General features: G+C 48.1%; 1 protein-coding gene across 1 annotated transcript in view; it reads right to left on the bottom strand.

Moving 5' to 3' along the window:
- Positions 1 to 6,475, bottom strand: part of RAP1A (RAP1A, member of RAS oncogene family) — a 50,849-nt gene extending 44,374 nt beyond the window's left edge. The window contains exon 1 of the mRNA XM_069946288.1: positions 6,270 to 6,475. The gene's annotated coding sequence lies outside the window, so the exon portion shown is untranslated. The remainder of the gene's footprint in view (positions 1 to 6,269) is intronic.
- Between the last annotated feature and the right edge of the window lie 7,104 nt (positions 6,476 to 13,579).

Here is a 13,579-nt window from a genome sequence, read left to right as displayed (position 1 = left end):
TCTCTGGACACAGTATATAGATGGGGCAGAGTGATCTCTGGACACGGTATATAGATGGGACACCAGGTATATAGATGAGGTGGACACACAGTATATAGTTACAGGTCACCCACAGCAGCCACAGTGTCACAGTATACAGATGAAGTGGACACGCAGTATATAGCTCAGACACCCTGTATATAATTACCTATTTTCGTTTAACTAAGGCGGTTGCTGCCGACTGCAACAGCCGTGATTAATACGAAAATATACGTGCCGTTGCCGCCTATGGAATCTATGGAGTGTAAACACGATATACATTCCGGCTGGGATCCCTAGTGGCGCCGCAAACAACTGACATGAATAGCGGCCGCAGAAAACCCTGTCAGTGCACACTGGGGAGCGAGCAGCCGTAGCCGCAGTGTGGCTCTGATGCGGGCGTGCACGGATGCGGCCGCATCAGAACTCTGCGGCTGGGTCACAGAACAGTCGGTCTCATACTGTGCATGAACACGGCCTTATAACTATTTCAGAAGATGATTTGCACCTGAGCCGCAGTTCGTTGATCGTATCTTTTGTGCAGCCCATAGAATCATGGCCAGTAGGCTGCACATCTTTCCATGTAAATGAGAATAGGTCGCTGGCTATGATGAAATTAAAAGCCATCATTCGTGTGACCCCGCTGCATTATGGATTTAGTCTTGTAAAGGTTCTGAAAACGATCACCAATCTCACTGATCAGCACTAGCTTGCTGTGTACAAGAGCCCTTATACTGAATGGTCAAATCTTATCTATACTGGTGTTAACTTTCACTTTAATCCTATCTATAAAAGGGAGACTGCTGAAAAGTGATCCCCGCAGAGCAGGAAGTTTCAGCTTATTATTGGGCCAATAAGCCAGAATGAATACTGTAAGATTTGGGGGTTTTATAGTATAGATAGAAAAATGGAAAAGCGAAGACTAATATTAAAAAACAGACATTTTCCTCATATCTGGCGCAGCACGCAGACAGCAATTGCCTTTTCTTGTTCTCTATGTGGAGAAGAGGGTTAGGCCTCAGCCAGAGAGCTCTCCCCAATTAAAGGAGTTGGGTGGTGATTTTCCATCCCGCCTGACCCCCTATCACTACCGACCTCATCTGGCATAAAGCGCAAAATTGCTGATTCTTGGTCACATCAAATCTAGAAAGATTGTAATAAAAAGTAATCAAAAAGTCGCATATGCACAAGCAAGCTACTGACAAAGTACAGAACATGGCGCAAAAAAACGACACCTCACACGGCCCCATAGACCAAAGGATAAGTGTTATAAGAATTGTAATAGAGCGATTTTAGCAGTCAGTATAAAGTGTATGAGGCTCGACGGAGACTCCAAAAGGTGGTGATAGGGGTCAGGCATGATGGAATATCACTGCCCCAGTCCTTGTAGTTTCAGCCCCAGTGGCGAGAGTGAAAACTGCAAGTTTCAGAATTTTATAACATAGGTAGAAAGGTAGAAAAATGGAAAACTAGAAAAAAAGTCACCAAATTTTTTTTTTAACATAATACATTTAAACAATAAGTCATTTTCTGATGATACATTCCCTTTCAGGGAAGCCATTTTTGTTTTTTCCTAATTTTCACAATGGGCTCTTTCCCAGGTGTTGTGCCACCACAAGGGTTCTGTGTGCGCCCAGGACGCACAAACAATCGTGATCAATATCATTAGCTTCACATCACCAGTTGAGGCAGGGCGATATTCGGCAGATAACTATTTCCAATGGCCGCACAAGAGATCCAAGCTGCCGAAAAAGCTGTGCTTGCTGCACGACTGGCTGATCAGCAATCCTTTTTACATGGGATGATTTTTGGGAATTAGCCTTCATAGGAACGTTCATTTACCTCATAGTCGGCCTATGTAAAAGGGACTTTACAGAAACCACAATAAAAGCCAGATAGCTATATTGTACAATTGAACCTGCTCGTTCTTTGGGCGGACGGTGGAATCTGGCAAACCATAGTATGAAGCCTATGGTAGCAGCGGAGAAGCGCACAGCCACCAGAGTCTGCAAGCAGGTGCGAACTGCGGAATCCGCAATGTGTCTTCCATCAGTATTCCGTAGTGTGCACATACCCTTAGTAAGTTTCCTCTGGGTACTATGGTTTCCTTAAAGGGGTTCTCCACAGGATAGGGGACAAGTAAGCTCATGGGGGTCAGACCTCCTTGCCCCCCCCCCCCAATTCCTTTGTTTTAAATACAGCCGTGAGTCAGCATGTGACCAGCGGTTCTATTTATTCTCTATGGAGACGCTGCTGGAAAGGTAACCCCCTTTACAGCGCTGTGAATAGGTCGGTGCTACAAACAAATTAATGTCATGAGAAGAGCGAGACACCAAATTGAAGTAAACAAAGAGTCGGTGCTCAACCAAACGAAACAAATATGGTGTCATATTTTACACCCATACCAGGATGTAAACTGTCCCTTTAATTAAAATAGAATACCCTTTAACTGGACTGACCGGTCACGTTTAAGCTACGGGCAACAGGTTAAGAAACTAGGCCCAAAAGGTCATTCCTTTCCCCTGTATATTATGCCAAGGGACAGGACAGCAAAACAGTCGCTATTGTCTCCAACGTCCCAAAACACACAGGCTCCTTGTTGGATACGGACGAAGTACAATAACGGATTTGTGCTTTCTATGTTAGAAGCAAACTGAGGCTGAACCCCAATATCCAAAGCTACAGAAAAAGCCATTGTCCAACAGGGGAAAGCTTCCAGCACTTTTTACATTTATAGAGGATTGATCACAGAGCGGTATACCAGTAAATACGACAAAACCCTCTCGGCTCTCGTGTGCGCTGGAAAAGTCCAAGGTCCAGGGATCGGGAATTTACAGAGAGTGTTAGCAAGAGGCCTACATCAGATGTAGGAGCTGGAGCCGTGACTAGGACTTCCATCAAGCGTTCATTGAGGGGGGAGTCATTCCTCTGCCACAATCCAGTCTACCCAAACGCAACGCATTATCAACTGCATGCAACTTTGTATGGGGCGACGAGGGACTGCGGTCATGATGCAGTTTCTTTTGAGCAGACAAATCCACATCAATTTACTTATAGGCTGCACACCAGCACTGCTAAAAAGGTCAGTCAACAGGACTGGTTTACTATGCCATACAGAACTCCTAACAAGCCCTCATAGCCTATGGAGTCAATGTATGCTGGGAGTTGTAGTTCTGCAAAAGTTGTAGAGCCACAGGTTGTGAACACTGCGACAGACTATGAACCAGTCAGAAGACACATAGCTGCCTGTGTAACCCATGAGAAAAAACACCCTCTTCCTGTTTTTAATCTGCAGAGAAGCGCGTCCTGTGCCTGGAGCAGCCACCCAGCGGTATCACCATACACCATTATTAGCATATACCGCTAACTCTTTCCATTCCCCATGTTGGGCGGCTGTGAGCTGGGAGGCAGGGTCACCATCAGGTGTATCACCCACCGACAACGTAACCAAACTGGGTAAAAAGCTGCTAGGATCATCAAATGGTAAGATTCTCCGTGTAACTGCTCAGAGATCACACTGGTCCTCCCCATAGGCCCCAGGCCACACCGACAGTCCATACCATGCCCTGTATATAGGAGACGGGCCGGGTGAATGCCCTCCTTACCCTGTATATAGGAGATGGGCAGGGTGAATGCCCTCCTTACCCTGTATATAGGAGATGGGCAGGGTGAATGCTCTCCTTACCCTGTATATAGGAGATGGGCAGGGTGAATGCCCTCCTTACCCTGTATATAGGAGATGGGCAGGGTGAATACTCTCCTTACCCTGTATATAGGAGATGGGCAGGGTGAATGCCCTCCTTACCCTGTATATAGGAGATGGGCCGGGTGAATACTCTCCTTACCCTGTATATAGGAGATGGGCCGGGTGAATACTCTCCTTACCCTGTATATAGGAGATGGGCCGGGTGAATACTCTCCTTACCCTGTATATAGGAGATGGGCCGGGTGAATACTCTCCTTACCCTGTATATAGGAGATGGGCCGGGTGAATACTCTCCTTACCCTGTATATAGGAGATGGGCCGGGTGAATACTCTCCTTACCCTGTATATAGGAGATGGGCCGGGTGAATACTCTCCTTACCCTGTATATAGGAGATGGGCCGGGTGAATACTCTCCTTACCCTGTATATAGGAGATGGGCCGGGTGAATACTCTCCTTACCCTGTATATAGGAGATGGGCCGGGTGAATACTCTCCTTACCCTGTATATAGGAGATAGGCAGGGTAAATACTCTCCTTACCCTGTATATAGGAGATAAGCAGGGTGAATACTCTCCTTACCCTGTATAAGAGGTCAATCAGGGTGAGTACTCCACAACACACAGATTACTTGTCATACACAGCAGTATACCATATACCTATATACCGTATATAGCAGTATACCATATACCTGTATACCATATACACCCTATATACCATATATAGCAATATACCGTCTACCTGTTGCCTTCCATCTGGTTCCTCGGGTAAGCCGATCCCTAGACACACAGTATATAGATATGGCAGGGCAATCCCCAGACACAGCATATAGATGAGGTGGATACAAAGTATATAGATGGGGCGATGCTCAGACACAGTATATATTTACAGGTCACACACAGTATATAGATGGGGCAGTGTGATCTCTGGACACAGTATATAGATGGGGCAGAGTGATCTCTGGACACGGTATATAGATGGGACACCAGGTATATAGATGAGGTGGACACACAGTATATAGTTACAGGTCACCCACAGCAGCCACAGTGTCACAGTATACAGATGAAGTGGACACGCAGTATATAGCTCAGACACCCTGTATATAATTACAGGTCACCCACAGCAGCCACAATGTCACAGTATATAGATTGGACAGGCAGTATACAGATGAGGTGGACACAGTATATAGCTGTATATAGATATGGGGCACACACAGTACATAGATATGGGGCACACACAGTACATAGATGGGGCACACACAGTACATAGATATGGGGCACACACAGTACATAGATATGGGGCACACACAGTACATAGATATGGGGCACACACAGTACATAGATATGGGGCACACACAGTACATAGATATGGGGCACACACAGTACATAGATATGGGGCACACACAGTACATAGATATGGGGCACACACAGTACATAGATATGGGGCACACACAGTACATAGATATGGGGCACACACAGTACATAGATATGGGGCACACACAGTACATAGATATGGGGCACACACAGTACATAGATATGGGGCACACACAGTACATAGATGGGGCACACACAGTACATAGATATGGGGCACACACAGTACATAGATATGGGGCACACACAGTACATAGATATGGGGCACACACAGTACATAGATGGGGCACACACAGTATATAGACGGGGCACACACAGTACATAGATATGGGGCACACACAGTATATAGATATGGGGCACACACAGTACATAGCTGGGGCACACACAGTACATAGATATGGGGCACACACAGTACATAGATATGGGGCACACACAGTACATAGATATGGGGCACACACAGTACATAGATATGGGGCACACACAGTATATAGATGGGGCACACACAGTATATAGATATGGGGCACACACAGTACATAGATATGGGGCACACACAGTACATAGATATGGGGCACACACAGTACATAGATATGGGGCACACACAGTACATAGATGGGGCACACACAGTACATAGACGGGGCACACACAGTACATAGACGGGGCACACACAGTATATAGACGGGGCACACACAGTATATAGACGGGGCACACACAGTATATAGACGGGGCACACACAGTATATAGATGGGGCACACACAGTATATAGATGGGGCACACACAGTATATAGATGGCACAATGTCACCGTCCGCTGTGTTGACACCGGCCTCCTCACCACACCCACCGCCTCACCGGCCTCACCCCCCGCACAGCCGGCCGGGAGGACAGCACAGGCGGCACACGGACACTCCTGAGCCCCAGCACCGGCTCCCGGGGGGTGACAGCAGCCGGTACCGCGTCAGGCACAATACACACTGATGCGGTAAGAGGACGCGGCCGGGAGAGCCGCACACCGCTCGGGGAGGGAGTCCCGGTGACAGGCCGCGCTCCTTCCGCCCTCCACACCCAGCCCGGACAGGGAGATTCCCAGCCGGGGCCTAACGCTGAGGGCGGGCCGCATCCCCGGCGTCTCCTGCGCTCCCTGCCCGGCCCCCTCGTCACCACACACCCGGCCGCCGCTTACCGACAGATCCGCTACTTCCACAACGTCGCTGCTGCCGTCACCTCCAGCCGGATCCCCCGGCAAGGCCTCCTCCCCTTGTGCGAGCACGGAGCCAACTCGTCACCGGACACACAGGCACACAACAGCCGCTACAGGCGCCTCACGCCGGGAACCCGCCTCGCCTGTGCGCGTCACCGCCTCCTACTGGCTGGGAGGGGGAGGAGCCTGCGGGAGCGCGCAACTCCCAGCATCTATCGAGGCAGCCAATAGGAGGCGCGGAGCAGCCTGGACCGTTATGTGATGTAAGGAGCCCGGCTTCCTGTCACACACGGCCAGCTGGACGTGCCAATAGAGGTGGCCTGTGATTACAACGTGTATATAGGCGGCCAATAGCAAGCCCGGCCTCACGCTATAGGCAACATGACGTACTAGACGCCCGCCCCTTGTAGCCACGCCCCTCCTGTCCTGCTGCTCTGAGCTGTGACCTGGCCAATGTATATACCAGTCTCCAAGGAGAACATTATAGGGAGCCTTCAGCTTTCACTTTTGGTGAAGTTTAAACCAATCAGATTCCCGCTTTCATTACTTAAAGTGACACTGTCACCCCCTTTGTTCATTTTGACATCTCTACACAGGTGTAAAGGGTAAATTTAGTGTTTTTCATACCTTATTTCATATCATACGTCATGGTGCTTGTTCAAGTAAAAAGTGTCCTTTTATCATCTGCAGATTGTATTAAGTGGGCGTGGCCTCGCGGCACTAGCGCCACATAACCCCGCCCACAACGGCACAATTGGCCCCGCCCCCTCGCCGGCCATTGGAACAGGCTGGCCGAAAGGTCTAGACTCCACCCCCTTTACGTTGGACATCCAATGGGCGTCAAGGGGGCGGGGCCAACAGTGCCGTTGTGGGCGGGGTTATGTGGCGCTAGTGCCGCGAGGCCACGCCCACTTAATACAATCTGCAGTTGATAAAAGGACACTTTTTACTTGAACAAGCACCATGACGTATGATATGAAATAAGATATGAAAAACACTAAATTTACCCTTTACACCTGTGTAGAGATGTCAGAATGCACTAAGGGGGTGACAGTGTCACTTTAAGTAATGAAAGCGGGAACCTGATTGGTCGCTAAGGGCGGGAAGAATGCGTTTCTTATGTCCATAGCAACCAATAAAGATGCTGCTTCAATTTCCCAATGAGTAATCTGGAATGTGATTGGCTGCTTGGCCCTGGTTGTCGGCACAGTGGTCTCCAGCCCTTAGCTTCCCAGCTGGCATAATACTACAATTCCCATCATGCCTGGGCAGCCAAAGCTTTAGCTTTGGCTGCCCAGGCATGATGGGAATTGTAGTTTTGTAACAGCTGGAGGGCTTGTACACCTATAACAAGATGCTGGGAGTTATATTTCCACTGGTTGGAAAAGTAGTCTGCACCAGAATCCTCACCAGCTCTATAAACCCACAGAAAACTTACGGGTTTTGCAATTTGTCATTTGGTTGGGAACCCCCCTTTTAGTCCCTTACAGAAATGTTAGTCATTTCTGCTTTATTAACAAGAGGAAGTGCAGCTCTATTGATTATCAGGAGTTAAAGGGGTTATCCAGCGTTACAAAAACATGGCCACTTTTCCCCCTCTCTTGTCTCCAGTTCAGGTGCGGTTTGCAATTAAGCTCCATTTACTTCAATGGAACTGAGTTTCAAAACCCCACCCAAACTGGAGACAAGAGAGGGGGTAAAGTAGCCATGTTTTTGTAGCGCTGGATAACCCCTTTAATGGTTCACATTGCTTTATCATGAACTGAAAACACAATGCAGCCGTGGGCCTGTCAGAGTAACGGCCACCATTGCGAAAACCAAAGGATCTCGCTGTCCATTGTGTGACAGATCCAGCACGGCTTCCTGGTTTCTGTGTATGACGGAATCGCACACACACACACACACGATCAGATCCTTGTACGGCCACTGCAGAAGAACAACACACGGAACGGGAAGCGCGTCGTGCATGGCTGTTACTCTCCATTCTAGCCAATGTAGGGGGTCTTCTTCTGGGAACATATGTAATGTTTATATGTCTGAAAGGGGTTCGCCACTTTATAGTATAATTGCTCAGTGTACAGTATTAGGCTATGTTCACACACCGTATATTTTTGCAAAACCAATTGAAATATACGTCCATTGCTGCCTAGGAATCCCGGCCGGAGTGTATACACATAGTATATGTTCCGGGATCTCTCATGGCGCAGCAAACAACTGACACGTCATGTGCACACTATAAAAACCATGTCAGTGCACACTAGCGTGCAGTGGAGAGTTCTGATGCGGGCGCGCAGGCATGTGCCCGCTTTAGAACACTGCGGGCCAAAAAGATCATCCGGCCGGTACTGCAGTACCAGCCGGGATGATCTTTTTAGAGACCAGCCGGGTCACAAGACGGCTGATCTCTTAGAGCATGTGAACATGGCCTGTGCTGTCCTGCTCTGTGGTGTTTCTGTCCATAAGATGGCCGACATGGAGAAGCATGTGACCATGCCCCGCCCCCAAGTGTCACCACTGAGTCTGTATATGCCTATGGTGGACACTGGGGGTCGGGGCATGGTCACATGCTCCTTCATGTCAGCCATCTTATGGACAGACTCACCACAGAGCAGGACAGCACAGCCGGGAAGAGGGGAGTCTGATATTAGCTCTATAAGGTACACAGGGAGCTGCTGTCACAATGTACTTCTAGAAAAGGTGCGGCTGTGCCAGATATGTGCCGGGTGCCATAAAGGCAAACAACAATAGACTGAGAACTTTGAGCAGGCTATAGTTATTCTGGATACACTGGATAACAATAGCCTAAGTAGAGGTGACAATGGAAAAATCCTTCCCTGCCTCCACCTAGAATTGCTTTTTTTAACAAACTATCTGGGTGGGTTTGTGTAGTTTTAGCGAGACGCTGCCAAGCCTGATGTCCGTGCAGCGATTCTGTTAGCAGATGGGGAGCGTGTGTGTGTGTGTGTGTCATGTGAGGCTTCCGTTCTTGTAGTGAAATTCAGCGATTCTTTAAGGAGCTTATGGGGCCTTTACTGAAGCAGGAAGCTGATGATCTCTACTTTCACACTGAAGTAAAGCCATTGTTTTGCGCTGCCTAAAATATCTCAAGTATTTCGGTTTCTCAAGGACTCAATGTATCAGTACGATAGTTATAACTCAACATAACAGTGCGGCCTTTTTCTATTTAGAGGGCGGTTACACTTTTCCTGCTTAGATATGGGACGACAGACCAAAGCCGAAAGTTTCTGAATATCTAGTAGAAAAGTTAAAGGGGTTGTCCAGCAAAATTCTTTTTCTTTCAAATCAACTGGTTTCTGAAAGTTATATAGATTTGTAATTTACTTCTATTTAAGTCTCAAGTCTTCCAGTACTCATCAGCTGCTTTATGTCCTGCAGGAAGTGGTGTAAAACACATGTTGAAAATACATGTTGAATCCTCCCCCGTCCTGGAGATTAACAATTCTTTCTGTACTTGTTATTATCTATTCTGTCTTTTATCCCCCAGTTCTGAGCTGCTGCTTTCTGCTATGTGACACCACCATCTCCCCCTCCTCACCCCTTACTTCTGAGACAGCTCATGTAAACAGCATCCCTGGCCAGCTATCTTTGCAGTCTGTGATATTAGGAAGATTAATCACAGTAAGGTCACAGGTAACTTGACCTCCTGGCATAACACAGTGCAGAGATAGCCGGCCAGAGACGCAGTTTTCGGAAGGGAGGTGGGAGGAGGGGAGACAGAGTGAACAGCTCATACACAGTTTTTTTTTTTGTCTTCAGCAGAAGGCAGCAGCTCAGAACTGGGGGGCGGGGACAGAAAAGGTAATGGCATGAATTGTTAGTCTCCAAAAGAGGGGGTGATTTGGGGGAGGGGGGTGTTAGGGACTCCTCCCACATCTGATTTACCATGATTGTCAGGCCCAGGTCAGGAGTGCACCTCTTTGTGAATTTGGCGGGGCAACAGGGGCGGGGCCTGATTTAAAGGGGTGCTCCAGCGTGGGGACACTTTTTTGGGGGGACCGAGAGGAGGTGGCTGAAATAAAAGACGTCCACTTACCTCCCCGGTTCCAGCGGCGGGTCCCGCATCACGGCGCTCCGGTGCCCGGTTCCCAGCCGCTTCCTGGTGTCTGACGCCGCCCAAGACGCTACATCTCAGGGCCGCTCAGCCACTCAGTGAAGGAGGCGTGATCCGAGCGGACTTCAAACGGATCCCGCCTCCATCACTGAGTGGCTGAGCTACCCTGAGACTTAGCGTCTCGGGCGGTGTCAAAAACCAGGAAGCGGCCGGACCAGGAAGCACCGGAGCGCCGCGATGCGGGACCCGCCGCTGGAACCGGGGAGGTAAGTGGACGTCTTTTATTTCAGCCACCTCCTCTCGGTCCCCCCAAAAAAGTGCCACCACGCTGGAGCACCCCTTTTAGACTGGCATACAACTACTCAGGTCTTCATAGACATTTATGAAGACCTGAGTACTTGTAAGCCAGTCTTAAGTGCCCCATGCTCTTTACTCCACCCAGTGTGACATTAGACCCGCACTGCTGTGTTTTGTAGAGAAACTTTTCATTGCATCATTGGCCATTAGAGTTCTTAGATTTGCAAATCTAAGGCGTAAGTTATAGAAAAGCCTCCTGACACCCTCCTTTTTATTTTTAGAATACTGTACTACCCAAATCGTAGGATGTGCTGACAGGAATATAGAAGTCTGCAGGAGATTGAGCAATGGCTGGTAACGCTGACCAAGGGGATGGGTGTGGGTCACAATGCAGTAAAGGGAAGTTTAGCACAGAAAATAATCTAGAAGTAAAACAAACTGTACCATTATGCCGTGTTGTTAGGGTTCTGGTACTTCAAGGGGTGGGAACTCTTCATATATTTCACAGAGTATTTCACACATTTAAAGGGGGAGATTTATCAAACATGGTGTAAAGTAGAACTGGCTCAGTTGCCCCTAGCAACCAATCAGATTCCACCTTCCATTCCTCACAGACTCTTTGGAAAATGAAAGGTGGAATCTGATTGGTTGCTAGGGGCAACTGAGCTAATTCTACTTTACACCATGTTTGATAAATCTCCCCCTAAGGGCAAGTTCACGTAAACTGGCGGAATTCCGGCGTGGAATCCCGCCAGCCTCTGTGTCATACAGGCGGTCTATGGGAGGGCTCACACACCTCCTCTCCGAATCGGCCGATTATCAGTCCGTGTTATAGAGACGATGATCAGCCGATGACAGCGATCATCGGCTGATTGTGTCAAATGGTCTGACACCAAAATCATCAGCCGCCCACCACACAATGCTGCATGTAATAGTGATGCACGGACGATGGCTAATGATTGAATAAGCGGTTAATACATTACCTCTCTACACTCCCGGTCTTCTTCTGCCTGCTGCTTGTTTCCTGGTGCCCTGGACATCAATTGGCTGAGCAGCCTAGCAGCTCTGATACCGCTTTGAGGCTATGTTCACACTACGTAAAAGTACCACCGTTGTTGCCGATGGCAACAACAGCCGTACTTTTACTGCGGTGGAACAATGCCTGTTGTTCTATGGGATCCCGGCCGGAGCGTACACACATCGTACACGCTCCGGCCGGGATCCCGTACGCCGCCGCAAACAACTGACCTGTCAGTTCACACAGTGAAGCGAGTGGCTCCGACCGCTTGCTTCACTGTGCGCTTTGGGAAGCTCTGATGCGGGCGCGTGCTAATGCGCCGCATCAGAGCTCTGCGGCCGAAAGGATCATCCGGCCGGTACTTAAGTACCGGCCGAGATGATCCGGCCAGAGACCGGCCGTTCTGTGACCCGGCCAGGCTTGTAGAGAGGTAATGTATTAACAGTTTAGGGCAAGGGCTGCACAGACATCACTAACAATGTCCGTGCAGCCCTTGCTAAACATTCATCAAGCTATGTAATAGGCCCAATAAATAAATAAATCTAGCAGATCGGCGTTTGTGTACATTAACCTCATTAGGCCTCATTCACATTCACGGCCGTATATTATGTCCACAATTGTCAATCTGCAATCCGCAAAAAATATGTCTATATTGCAACCGTAATCTGTATTTTATGCAGAGTCGCAAAAATGGGAAGGTGTTAGTTAAATTAGTTACCTGAAAAACCCTTAAATAAAATCTTTTGAAACGTTAGTTAAATTAGGCTATGTTCACACGCAGTATTTTTGCTCAGTATTTTGCAACCAAAAACACAGAAAGGCTATGCTTTCACATTTAGTGGCTGGCCGTAATTTACTCAATTTCAACAGTGTGTAAACATAGCCTTTCTGTGTTTTCAATCCACTACTGGTTTTGGTTGCAAAATACTGAGCAAAAATACTGTGTATGAACATAGCCTTGAGGTCCTCCGTATACGTTGTGAACATTATGGACGTTTCTTCTGTAAAAATGACGGATCCGCATAATGAATCTGCACAGCTCCTCCTGCACTATTCCATGCTGATTGCAGATGGGAGGGCATTTTCACTAGTATGACAGGTTCCTTTAAATCCCTTTAAATGCTTCCTAACAGCAGGCTTCTGTTCATGCAAAAATAGATGACTTAATTATAGCAAGCCCTTATCTGTGTGACAGGTCAGGAGAGCCAACACGCTATAGCTGAACGTCAGAGACGCGAGCTCCACTTTTATGTTTCTGCTGTTTGATCCAGTATATGTCTGACAACGTACACATTTATTGCTTTAAGTGAGTCTCTACCGATGTTTATTGAAGTCGGTAATTACGTGATTGTTTTGAAGTTTAACTCTGTCTTCTTTGGAAGGGTTTTACCATTACTAACGTTTTCTGTGAGTTTTAAGCGATTTTTATAATGTTTTTACAAGCGTTATGAAACATTGGACATTTCTTCTGGCCTCTTACATGTCCTATAAAAAAGAAAAGCATCATGTACATCCTCTTTAATATGACCCATGGATAGACTGGCACCGTCACAGAGAAGCCGGTGCCGCAGGCCGGTTACCGTGTACGGCGCTGTTCTATCCATGGGTACCGGATCCACGGGTACGGGGCAGAAGCACAGGAGGTGGGCCGGTCTGCCCCCAGTGGGAGGGAATTCCCTCCCCTCTATAATGCGGCTCCATTAGAATAGATAGAATGGCGCTGTACCCGGAACCGGGCCGCAGTTCAAAAAAGGGACCGCAGCACCGGCTTCCCGGGACGCCGCCATTCTATCCATGGGTCATATTAAGGGGATGTACCTGATGGTTCATCCTCTTTAAGGTGTGTGGGGCCTCCCAACTCTCCACGTTTAGATGATGTCGATGGGAATAGAGGTCAGTAGTGAT

The sequence above is a fragment of the Dendropsophus ebraccatus genome, chromosome 11 (genome assembly GCF_027789765.1).
Source record: "Dendropsophus ebraccatus isolate aDenEbr1 chromosome 11, aDenEbr1.pat, whole genome shotgun sequence".
NCBI classification, from domain to species: domain Eukaryota; kingdom Metazoa; phylum Chordata; class Amphibia; order Anura; family Hylidae; genus Dendropsophus; species Dendropsophus ebraccatus.
This window is presented reverse-complemented; position numbering and strand designations above follow the sequence as displayed.